Source organism: Rhinoderma darwinii, chromosome 12 (genome assembly GCF_050947455.1).
Source record: "Rhinoderma darwinii isolate aRhiDar2 chromosome 12, aRhiDar2.hap1, whole genome shotgun sequence".
In the NCBI taxonomy this organism is placed as follows: domain Eukaryota; kingdom Metazoa; phylum Chordata; class Amphibia; order Anura; family Rhinodermatidae; genus Rhinoderma; species Rhinoderma darwinii.
The window spans coordinates 26,502,263-26,515,035 of NC_134698.1; positions in this window are offsets into that span (position 1 = coordinate 26,502,263).

Below are 12,773 nucleotides of genomic sequence, written 5' to 3' on the forward strand. Positions count from 1 at the left end.
TCCTGTGGAGAGGGGATACTTGTCCTGTGGAGATCCTGTGGAGAGGGGATACATGTCCTGTGGAGATCCTGTGGAGAGGGGATACATGTGCTGTGGAGATCCTGTGGAGAGGGGATACATGTCCTGTGGAGAGGGGATACATGTCCTGTGGAGATCCTGTGGAGAGGGGATACATGTCCTGTGGAGATCCTGTGGAGAGGGGATACATGTGCTGTGGAGATCCTGTGGAGAGGGGATACATGTCCTGTGGAAATCCTGTGGAGAGGGGATACATGTCCTGTGGAGATCCTGTGGACAGGGGATACATGTCCTGTGGAGATCCTGTGGAGAGGGGATACATGTCCTGTGGAGATCCTGTGGAGAGGGGATACATGTCCTGTGGAGATCCTGTGGAGAGGGAATACATGTCCTGTGGAGAGGGGATACATGTCCTGTGGAGAGGGGATACATGTCCTGTGGAGAGGGGATACATGTCCTGTGGAGATCCTGTGGAGAGGGGATACATGTCCTGTGGAGATCCTGTGGAGAGGGGATACATGTCCTGTGGAGATCCTGTGGAGAGGGGATACATGTCCTGTGGAGAGGGGATACATGTCCTGTGGAGAGGGGATACATGTCCTGTGGAGAGGGGGATACATGTCCTGTGGAGAGGGGATACGTGTCCTGTGGAGAGGGGATACATGTCCTCTGGAGAGGGGGATACATGTCCTGTGGAGAGGGGATACATGTCCTGTGGAGAGGGGGATACATGTCCTGTGGAGAGGGGGATACATGTCCTGTGGAGAGGGGGATACATGTCCTGTGGTGAGGGGGATACATGTCCTGTGGAGAGGGGGATACATGTCCTGTGGAGAGGGGGATACATGTCCTGTGGAGAGGGGGATACATGTCCTGTGGAGAGGGGGATACATGTCCTGTGGAGAGGGGGATACATGTCCTGTGGTGAGGGGGATACATGTCCTGTGGAGAGGGGGATACATGTCCTGTGGAGAGGGGGATACATGTCCTGTGGAGAGGGGGATACATGTCCTGTGGAGAGGGGATACATGTCCTGTGGAGAGGGGATACATGTCCTGTGGAGAGGGGATACATGTCCTGTGGAGATCCTGTGGAGAGGGGATACATGTCCTGTGGAGATCCTGTGGAGAGGGGATACATGTCCTGTGGAGATCCTGTGGAGAGGGGATACATGTCCTGTGGAGAGGGGATACATGTCCTGTGGAGAGGGGATACATGTCCTGTGGAGAGGGGGATACATGTCCTGTGGAGAGGGGGATACATGTCCTGTGGAGAGGGGGATACATGTCCTGTGGAGAGGGGGATACATGTCCTGTGGATAGGGGATACATGTCTTTTGCTCTATTTTGCGCCTTCAGGACCAGACACCGTTTAGCCATTTTTAGCACGTGTTAGTTATATGGCTATAACGTTTTTATTTGTTGGGCTAACGACGTGATTTTTGCGACGTTTTTTTCCGTAGACAATGCAGGTTTCAATTTTTATCGTTTTTATACACACCTTTTTTGCTATTTTAGAATTTTTATTCATAAAGTTTGAAAATAATAGTAAAAAATAAGCTTTTTTACGTTTGAGCTATTTGTTTTTGGTAATAACATAGTTTTACCATAAAATAGACCTTTTATTTGTGATCGTCATTGTCTACCATAATTTTAATATATTAGATATCTATATTAGGGCAATTGGGTCAGCGCTAGCGTTACAACAATGATTGGCGGGGGGGACGTTTTTTTTTGGGGGGTGGGTATTTTATGTGTATTATTTAAAAAAAAATTGCACTTGCCTTTATTGTTTTTTTATTACTATGGTCTGTCCCTCAAAGGTCAAAGAAGACCTTTGGGGAACTTTACATATTTTTTTTCTTTCTTTTACACCATGTTTTTCCACTGTAACTGGAGCTGCACAGCAGCCCCAGTTACAGGGGAAATCAACCCTCTCATAGTGACGATTGTCACTAATAGGGCTGTGCTGGGTCTAGTAAGACCCAGCAGCAGCCTGCCACTAACGGCACCCGGCGATCATGTGACCAGTCACATGATCACCGAGGGGAATAGAGACAGCGCCGCTGCTGCTGTCTCTATTCCTGTACACAGCGCGCATTCAGCGCTGTGTACAAGTGATCAGAGAAGACAGAAGCAGCGAAAGCTGCTTCTATCTTCTCCTCAGGGTCCCCGGCAGTCACTGACAGCCGGAGACCCGACATTCAGCTGCCCGATCGCGCGGGCAGCAAGTTAAAACCCGAGCCGTAGAAAGTCTATGGCTCGGGTTTTAAGGACCCTGACCGCTGGCCGTAAAAATACAGCCAGCGGCCGGGAACCAGTTAATGGCAGAGCGGGGAGATACCTCCCTGCTCTGCCGTAGTGTTCAGTGACGTCCCGCTGTAGCAGCCATAGCGGCTGCTAGCGGAGCCTCAGGCCATGGTGGGGGCCCGTGCCGGCGGGCGACACGGGCCCCCTCATGCCGCGGGCCCCGTAGCAGCCGCTACTGCTGCTACGGCGGTAGTTACGCCACTGTAACTATCCCATCTATCTATCTATCTATCTATCTATCTATCTATCTATCTATCTATCTATCTATCTATCTATCTATCTATCTATCTATCTATCTCTCTATCTATCTATCTATCTATCTATCTATCTATCTATCTATCTATCTATCTATCTATCTATCTATCTATCCATCCATCTATCTATCTGTCTATCATCTATCTATCTATCTATCTATCTATCTATCTATCTATCTATCTATCTATCTATCTATCTATCTATCTATCTATCTATCTATCTATCATATATCTATCTATCATCTATCTATCATCTATATATCTATCTATCATCTATCTATCTATCTATCTATCTATCTATCTATCTATCTATCTATCTATCTATCTATCTATCTATCTATCTATCTATCTATCTATCTATCTATCTCATATCTATCTATCTATCCATCCATCCATCCATCCATCCATCCATCCATCCATCCATCTATCTATCTATCTATCTATCTATCTATCTATCTATCTATCTATCTATCTATCTATCTATCTATCTATCTATCTCTCAATCTATCTATCTCATATCTATCTTTCTATCTAGTGGCGTAACTACCGCCGTAGCAGCCGTAGCAGCTGCTACGGGGCCCGCGGCATGAGGGGGCCCGTGTCGCCTGCCGGCACGGGCCCCCACCATGGCGCAGCCTCCGCTAGCAGCCGCTATGGCTGCTAGAGCGGAACACCACTGAATACTACGGCAGAGCAGGGAGGTATCTCCCCGCTCTGCCATTAACAAAATACATGTATCCCCTATCCACAGGATAGGGGATACATGTGTGATCGCTGGCATTGATAGGGAGAACGGGGGACTGAAAGTCCCCCCAAGTTCTCCATCACAAACCTCGGACTTCCGGGTTCTGTGTCGGCAGCTCCGTGGAAATGAATGGAGCGCCGGTCGCGCTTGTGCGCATGCGTGACCAGCGCTCCTTTCATTTTTATTGAGCTGCCGACACAGACACCGGAAGTCAGAGGTTAGTCATGGAGAACTTGGGGGGACTTTCAGTCCCCCGTTCTCCCTATCAATGCCAGCGATCGCACATGTATCCCCTATCCTGTGGATATGGGATGCATGTTATTTGTAGGACACAACAACACTGTAGGTCGCATTTTTTGGGGGGGTTGGGGACGCTGTATGGCGTTCCCTGCAGGGGGGGCACTGTATGGCGTTTCCTGCAGGGGGGGCCGCTGTATGGCGTTCCCTGCAGGGGGGCGCTGTATGGCGTTCCTTGCAGGGGGGGCTGTATGGCGTTCTCTACAGTGGGGGCTGTATGGCGTTCTCTACAGTGGGGGCTGTATGGCGTTAGCGCCATACAGCCCCCTCTGTAGAGAACGCCACACACTCCCCCTGTAGATAACGCCACACAGTCCCCCCTGTAGATAACGCCACACAGTCCCCCCTGTAGATAACGCCACACAGTCCCCCCTGTAGATAACGCCACAGTCCCCCCTGTAGATAACGCCACACAGTCCCCCCTGTAGATAACGCCACACAGTCCCCCCTGTAGATAACGCCACACAGTCCCCCCTGTAGATAACGCCACACAGTCCCCCCTGTAGATAACGCCACACAGATAACGCCACACAGTCCCTCCTGTAGATAACGCCACACAGTCCCCCCTGCAGATAACGTCACACAGACCCCCCTGTAGATAACGCCATACAGTCCCCCCTGTAGATAACGCCACACAGTCCCCCCTGTAGATAACGCCACACAGTCCCCCCTGTAGATAACACCACACAGATAACGCCACACAGTCCCCCCTGTAGATAACGCCACACAGTCCCCCCTGTAGATAACGCCACACAGTCCCCCCTGTAGATAACGCCACACAGATAACGCCACACAGTCCCCCCTGTAGATAACGCCACACAGTCCCCCCTGCAGATAACGTCACACAGACCCCCCTGTAGATAACGCCATACAGTCCCCCCTGTAGATAACGCCACACAGTCCCCCCTGTAGATAACGCCACACAGTCCCCCCTGTAGATTACGCCACACAGTCCCCCCTGTAGATAACGCCACAGTCCCCCCTGTAGATAACGCCATACAGTCCCCCCTGTAGATAACGCCACACAGTCCCCCCTGTAGATAACGCCACACAGTCCCCCCTGTAGATAACGCCACACAGTCCCCCTGTAGATAATGCCACACAGTCCCCCCTGTAGATAACGCCACACAGTCCCCCCTGTAGATAACGCCACACAGTCCCCCCTGTAGATAACGCCACAGTCCCCCCTGTAGATAACACCACACAGTCCCCCCTGTAGATAACGCCACACAGTCCCCCCTGTAGATAACACCACAGTCCCCCCTGTAGATAACACCACACAGTCCCCCTGTAGATAACGCCATGGGCACTGGGCAGAATGTCAGGGGTCAATCTTTTGGCCCCTGAACATGTGATCGCTGTGACAACCAATCACAGCGATCACATGCATTTCTGCATAGAAAACAGTGTGCACGCGATCGCGTGCACACAGCCCTGTGCCCACACTGTTACCAACAGCTCTGGGCACTGAGCAGAGTATCAGGGACCAATCTGATTGTCCCTGAACATGAGGTCGCTGTGAAAACCTATCACAGCGACCACATTTGTTTTATTTTGACTTTTCTGGCAGTAAATCTCCTGCCTCTTTTCTTCTCCTCAAACATTGTTTCAGTTTGAGGAGAAGAAGAGACTCCAGAGAATTGCTGCCAGAAGATTACAGTGAAAAAAAATACAGTTACACTCATAAAACATTCTCTGTATAGATAGATTTCTATCTATCTATACAATCTATCTATCCATCTATCTTTTTTTCTATCTATCTACCTTTCTTTTATTCTATTAGAATAGGCAGGTAGGGAATATATAATTATATATATATCCACATATATATAATACATATAGCAATAGCGGTTTCTTTTTTTGTTAGCGGTAGTGTAGATATATATACCAGTTAGTTTGTGTGTTTTATAAAAAAAAAAAAAAAAAAATTTGTTTAGTTAGTGTTAGTGTTAGTTACGTTATGGCGAGGAAGTTGTTTAGCGCCGAGGAGGCATACACCATGCTGTGGTCTGAGTCGGAGACCGCATCAGAGATGGCGTCCGAGATGGAACCTGTTTTAGGTAGTGACGATGACAGCGTCACTTCAGGTTCATCTTCAGGGGACGTTGTCCCTGATGCAGTTGAAACTGCAGAACATGAAAGCGCAGGGCCAAGTAGCGCTGTAGCACGGGACAGCCTGGTCCCTTCAGTAAAGGCTCTTGTATGGGCACCTGCCCCATCTTTTGGGCCTAGAATCCACGGATTTACGGCCACTCCTGGCATAACCGTGGACAATACAAATTTTGTCCAAATGCATTACTTCCATTTATTTATAACGGACGACATCCTAAATCAGATTGTCCACGAAACAAATTTATATGCCACTCATTATATTATTAGTGGGGAAGCGCATGGTAAAGGGGGACTCCTGTGCTTATGCATCTGAGGAATTGCTGGCGGTCAAGTTCAGGGATCGCAAAGATGTGTATGTGCTAAGCACGATTCATACCGCAGGAACAGTGGCAGTGAGGGAAAGAGGGGCAACATCGGACAAGCACAAACCAGTGAGCGTGTCCGAATATAACAAGTACATGGGGGGGGGTGGATTTAAGCGACCAGGTTTTACAGCCCTATCTAGTAAAACGCAAAACTAAAACCTGGTACAAAAAAGTGGCCATTAATTTGTTACAGGTGGCCATCCACAACTCATTTGTGCTCTACAAAAAAAACAGAGGCAGAGACACATACCTGGATTTCCAGGGAAAAATTATTGAAGGCCTCATTTTTGATGTTCAGGACACCCGAGAATGCCCCCAGTCTGAGGATGTCATGCGACTGACTGAAAGACTCTTCATCAGTCGGATTCCCCCAACACCAACCAGAAGCAACCCCCAGAAAAAGTGCCGCGTCTGCAGAAAAGACGAGCACCGCAAAGATTCCCGATATTTCTGTCCCTCATGTCCCTCACAACCAGGCCTGTGCATTGAGCCATGTTTTAAAAAATACCACACTGTTCTGAATTATTAGATTTTAGTTAATTCGTTGAAAATATATTTGCCCTACATTACGTTTTTATTTTTCCCCTGATTTTACTCCAAGGGTGAGGGAGGGAATGGGTGGGTGGGAGGTGGATGTCATGTTTGCATATTCTCTAAATTTCATCTGCTGGAGAGCTCCATTTGCATAAACCTGCAATTTCTTATTTTAGAAAACCCAAAAAAATAAATTCCCATTATACCCCTAGATGAATATTTTGGGATCTCGGCTTCAAGAGCAGATATTTTGGACGTGTTATAGAAACTCTGTTGAGTTTTGTAAAACCAGCTTTGAAAAAAAGCGATTTGTGAAATAAGCTTCTTCTATCGTCCGCCCTCCTACATCTCTATGTGATAAATAAGGCCCACATATTTGGTAACCCCATGCACGGGAGAAGTGGAAGAATGTGAAAGGAGATGAATTTTGTCCGTGGTCTATACCGTGTGTGAAAAATACTAGCCTAAACTGACGCATTTGCTAAAAAAGCGCTGATTTTATTTTGTTCCATCTTATTCAAGAAACTTTCAGAAGAAAACTGGACTTGCTAAAAATATGATAAACCCCTTGAAGGAAACCTTGTGGGGTCTACTTGTGTGAATGAAGTCATTTATGGGGTGATTCTAATGTTTCAGCAGCATTACACCCCCCAGAAAACAGTATGCGGCTATAAAATCAAATGCAGAATTCCTGGACCAAAAAGGCCAAAAAGCCTCCTTTTATGCCAAGCCCTGGCACATGCCCGCACAGTGAATAAGGCACACATATTTGGTATCCCCATGCACGGGAGAAGTGGAAGAATGTGAAAGGAGATTAATTTTGTCCGTGGTCCATACCGTGTGTGAAAAATGCTGGCATAAACTGGCGCAATTGCTAAATTCTTGAATTTTTTTCCAATTTTGCCCACTTTAGAGAAAAAAAAAAAAATGATATATACTGACAAATGCCACTAAAACAAAGCCCTATCTGTCCTTTAAAAAGAGTGTAAAATTCAAAGATGAACTTTATTCACCTGCAGAGTTATAGTCATCTAAAGAAGCGCATAGCAAAATTGTGAAATTTGCTCTGGTCATTTAGCTGTAAAACAGCCTAGTCCTTAACCGGTTAAAAGAATTAAACCTATTTAGCCTTGAAAAAAGACGACTAAGGGGGGACATGATTAATTTATATAAATATATTAATGGCACATACAAAAAATATGGTGAAATCCTGTTCCATGTAAAAACCCCTGAAAAAACAAGGGGGCACTCCCTCCGTCTGGAGAAAAAAAGGTTCAACCTGCAGAGGCGACAAGCCTTCTTTACTGTGAGAACTGTGAATCTATGGAATAGTCACCGCAGGAGCTGGTCACTGCAGGGACAGTAGATGGCTTTAAAAAAGGCTTAGATAATTTCCTAGAACAAAAAAGTATTAGCTCCTATGTGTAGAAATTTTTTCCTTCCCTTTTCCCGTCCCTTGGTTGAACTTGATGGACATGTGTCTTTTTTCAGCCGTACTAACTATGTAACTATGTAACTATGATATGTGTCACTTTATGTGGTAGTAACTTTGGAATGCCTTTATTTATCCAAGGGGATTCTGAGACTTTTCTGGTGACACATTGAACTTTATGTTAGTGGTAAAATTTGGTTGATACATTCAGTGAAAAACAGAAAAAATTACAGAAAATGTGGTGTAAGGCAGATGGTTAAACCACACAAAATAGTTATTAATTAACAATTTGTTTTTTTAAATAAAGGATTTAATATTGAAAAAAGGTTTTTTTTACAACTGTTTTTTTTTTGTCTCACTAGGTGACTTGAAGTCAGGAATCCCTGATCGCTATTCTAATACACTGCACTACATGTAAAAGTGCTGTCAGTTACTCACTGACAGCAAACCTAAGGCAGGACAAACTAGGCTTCCGTAGATGACAAACCCGGAGGCCATTGTTAGGCCTCCTGTTGCCATAACATGATGGAATAGAACGTCAAGGAGCAGGAAGGGGTTAAAGGATCTGCTAACGTCTTGGTGCCAGATACCACAGGACACTTTTAAAGATCTTCTGAAATCCATGTCCCAACGGGTCAGAGCTATTATGGCAGCACGAGGAGGACTACACAAGGCAGGTGGTTTTAATGTTATGTCTGGATGGTGTATATGTTAGTAATTAATTTCTATTCATTTGTACATTGATGGAAATTAGGGTATGTTCACACGCATACTCAAAAATATCTGAAAATGCAGAGCTGTTTTCAAGGTTTTCAGCGTTTTTTATGGCCGTTTTTGGAGCTGTTTTCAATATTGTCTAGGAAAAACGGCTCCAAAAGCGGCCCAAGAAGTGACTTGCACTTCTTTTGTGAACATACCCTAAAAAAAGAGTAACTTTTCTGTGCTTTTTATTTTTACAATTTATATCAATCACCCTAAATATTGTAATCTTGGGGCCTACATTGCTCCTATGTAAACATGGGAACGCCACCATTCTCACCAGTTTTAAGGCGTAATGTAAGTCTTAGGCCAAAATGTAGTAGTAGTTGAAACGCCAATCCAACCGAGATGGAATATGAAATATCCAAGATAGAAGGGAGTCCCAGGCATAAAATAAGATAAGATAACTTTATTAATCCCCGAAGGGAAATTCCAGTATCACATAAATGGATTCTGGGAAACGGCATCAGGGATCTTTTATTATTAGGTCTCTGTGCAGATTGAGATTCTGGCGTCCAAGGTGAAGATGATGAAGAAGACTAGGTGGTACTGTAGACAAAACAAAAAATAATCAGACCAGACGATAATCACTCAGCAATATACTGGTGCCGAAGCTCCAGCCATGATTTCACAAAAATACTATAGATGTCAGTGATCATACCTGTACTGCTGGTGTTTCTTCTGTACCACAGCTGTTGGTACTTATCTCCTCCTCTTTCTTTGAAAGGCATGGACGCGGCACAAGGGACAGCGTGGATTTGTCGGGATCCAATGTGCAATACAAGGCAGATGGAATATGTGAGAACATGGCAGAACGGTGACTTGCTCTCCAATCTCATAGTCCTCTAGGCATATAGTGCAGGACTGGATGTCTTCGTTTTCAGTAAAGGTTCGAGATGGGAGTCTATCAATCTGCCTGCCTCTCCTGCCTCGCCGACGTTGTCTTCTCTGCACAGGTCTGCTGTCTGTGGTCTCTGTTGTCGACTGTTGGTTGGTAAGCAGCTGACTGGTGCTTGGTGTTGGCTCCACCAGCCTGTTAGATGTTTGCTGAGGAGATCTGCTTCCTTCTCTGGATGGCTGCAGGTTTGGTAGCGGCTCACTGGTGCTGGGGTCTTGTGTTGGTTCCTCCAGCCTTTCGGATCTCTCCTGAGTAGTTGATGGAGTAGACCCAGGCTGGGATTCTCCAGGAATTCTGAGCTCGGTCTCACTATTAATACGACGGCCACTTGTCGTTTCAGACTGTTCTATTGGCTCAGGTCGTAATGGGGACCGGCTTCTGTCCGCTCCTTCTTGCTGCAACCTACGGCGCGGAGGAACTTGACCACGTCTTCGTCTCCTGTCGGGGACATTGTCATGGTCTTCATCCTGCTCCACACTCTGACGTCTTCTATGTCCAGATCTTAATCTTCCATCAGCAATGCCTAGATGTGAAACAATGTGTATAACATATATTAATTATGTACAGAAAAAATGGGAAAAAAGATCAATACCAGACATTTCCTATGGACTCGCGTGGCCTTCTTTCTAGAGGAAAGCTCCCATGTTTTTCTAATCTTGGACAACCGTTTTGATACTATGAATATATACACAGTCGAGTCACATTATTATAACTACTACTAATATCCAGAGTAACCGGCGTGTGCAGCACGGACAGCAGTAGACGGGCTGGGATTGACTCAATAAGGTGCTGGTCAGTGGTCTCATATGTGGAGCCTCGCTGACTCCATACATCCCACATTTACTGGAGGGTGCGTGGGGGAGGATCCATAAAGCGAACAACACGATTGACGTGGTCCCACAGATGCTCAATTGGGTTCAAGTCTGGAGAAATAGGGGGCCAGGGAAGTACTTGGAAGTCTTGGTCGTGCTCTTCCAACCACTGTCGGGCATTTATAGTCGTGTGACATGTCGCATTGTCTTGCTTTAAGATTCCATTTGCTCCAGGGAAGACAATCAGCATGTATGGTGGATGTGATCTGTAACGATGGATTCATATCTAAATCGGTTCAGAGCCTTCCATATGGATGAGTGGCCCAGAGAATGCCATGGAAAAATACCCCAGATGCTGACGTCGCCGCCAGCTTTTTCCAGCAATGGTTGTAAAGTCCATCCTTTCGATGAAGCAGAAAACGTGATTTATCCGAGAAGACAACACTTTGCCAATCATCGGTGCTCTGAGACCAATACTGCCGTGCAAATTGAAGCCATTTTCTCTGATGCACCTTAGTTACATAGGAGCAGTGACCATCCGTCGGGTTCGGAGCCCCATACGCAGTCGGGTTCGCTGAACTGTTGTATTAGACACACGTCTGGTAGCCAACGTTCACCTCTCAAATACATGGCACGTGGTGCTCTGCAGTTTCCATGTCCGTTATTCCTAATGGTGCCATTTGTCCACTCACGATACACTGTCACCACAGCAGCACGCGAACAGTTCACAAACTATGCTGTTTGAGAAATACCGCCGCCCTTGGTCCGAAAGCCAATAATCATCCCTTTTTGCAACTGAAAAACGGTGCATTTTTTGGAAACTAGCCTGAATGTATCTGATATAACAAGTTCCACTTACCTTGATTTATCCGGGAACTTTCGTCTATTGCAAGCTGCAAGAGTTCTCGGTAACTCATTGTTCCTTGTAGCAGGCGGCTTGATGTTTAAATTCAGGAACAATGGAAAAACGGGATTCCTCAAATAAGAGGGAATCTACCACGATGTTCAGAAGTTGCACTGGTGTTTAAGTGCTCTGAACAGATGATGTAGTAGTCGCTTTGTAGCACAAATTCGCTCTTTGAAAAACCAAGTGAAGTTTCAGCATCAGCATCAACTCGAGATATGGCACTGATGTGACCGCGCTTGGGGTCCTTAGAACTTCACGCCATTGTGATGTCACTGCTATAGATGCCACACCCTCCATTGTTCTGATGACATCACTGCCTGCAGTGATGTCATAATGCTTACGGTATGTCATAAACGGTCCCCTGCTCTGCATTATACCAATCACTGCAGCAAAGCCTCCAAATAAATAAATAAATAAATATATATTAAAAAAAATTATATTTACATATTGCAGCTGAAAATCTCTAATATTTGTTCAGTAAATGTTTCTCTATAATTGTTTAGTAAATGTTATAGCACACAATTCATCTAAGTAAAAGTCTTAGTAACAGATTACCACAATGGAGAGGTGGAAATGTAACTTTATTTTTCTAAAACTAGATGGTTCTGGAGTAAATAAGAATCCTTTATAACCTAAAGAGGTTGTCTGGTATAAGAAACCCATTGTAAATACCCTATTGGGGAATTCTAAGTTAAGAAAGGACAAGTCTCTTATTGATTTCACTGTGTAATGCTTAGTTTCTCCTGTGGTGGCGCTGCAGGGGAATTCAACACTTCTCAAGTTCCATCACAGATTAAATCTGATCGCTGGGGGTCACAATCAGCGACATTAAGCTGCACTATCTGGATGTACAAATTACACTGGATGAGGGCCGTATTGTGACAGACATTTACACCAAACCAACTGACTGAAAATAACTTTTTAATTTTAGCTTTCAACCCAAATCAGCACAAAAATAAAATTTCACAAAGCCAACTACATAGTGATAGAAAATGTCGCAGAACTTCGCGTATAAATGAGACGGATATGTGAGAGGCAGATAGATAGGGCGTGCTCTAGCAAAGTAAAAAATGAGCCCCCCATTACTTTTCTGCTCTCAAATGCCAAGATACAATCCCGTTAGTAAGGCCCCATGCACACGACCGTGCCCGCAATCACGGCCCGAGATTGCGGGCACGGCCGGCCGCTGACTGACAGCCGCATTTTCGGGCCGTGCTCCTATACAAAGTATAGGAGCACGGCCCGCAAAATGCGAAAGAACGGACATGTTCCATAATTCCTGGAACATTTCCGCGGCACTGACACCCTTCCGTAGTGCTACGGAAAGGTGT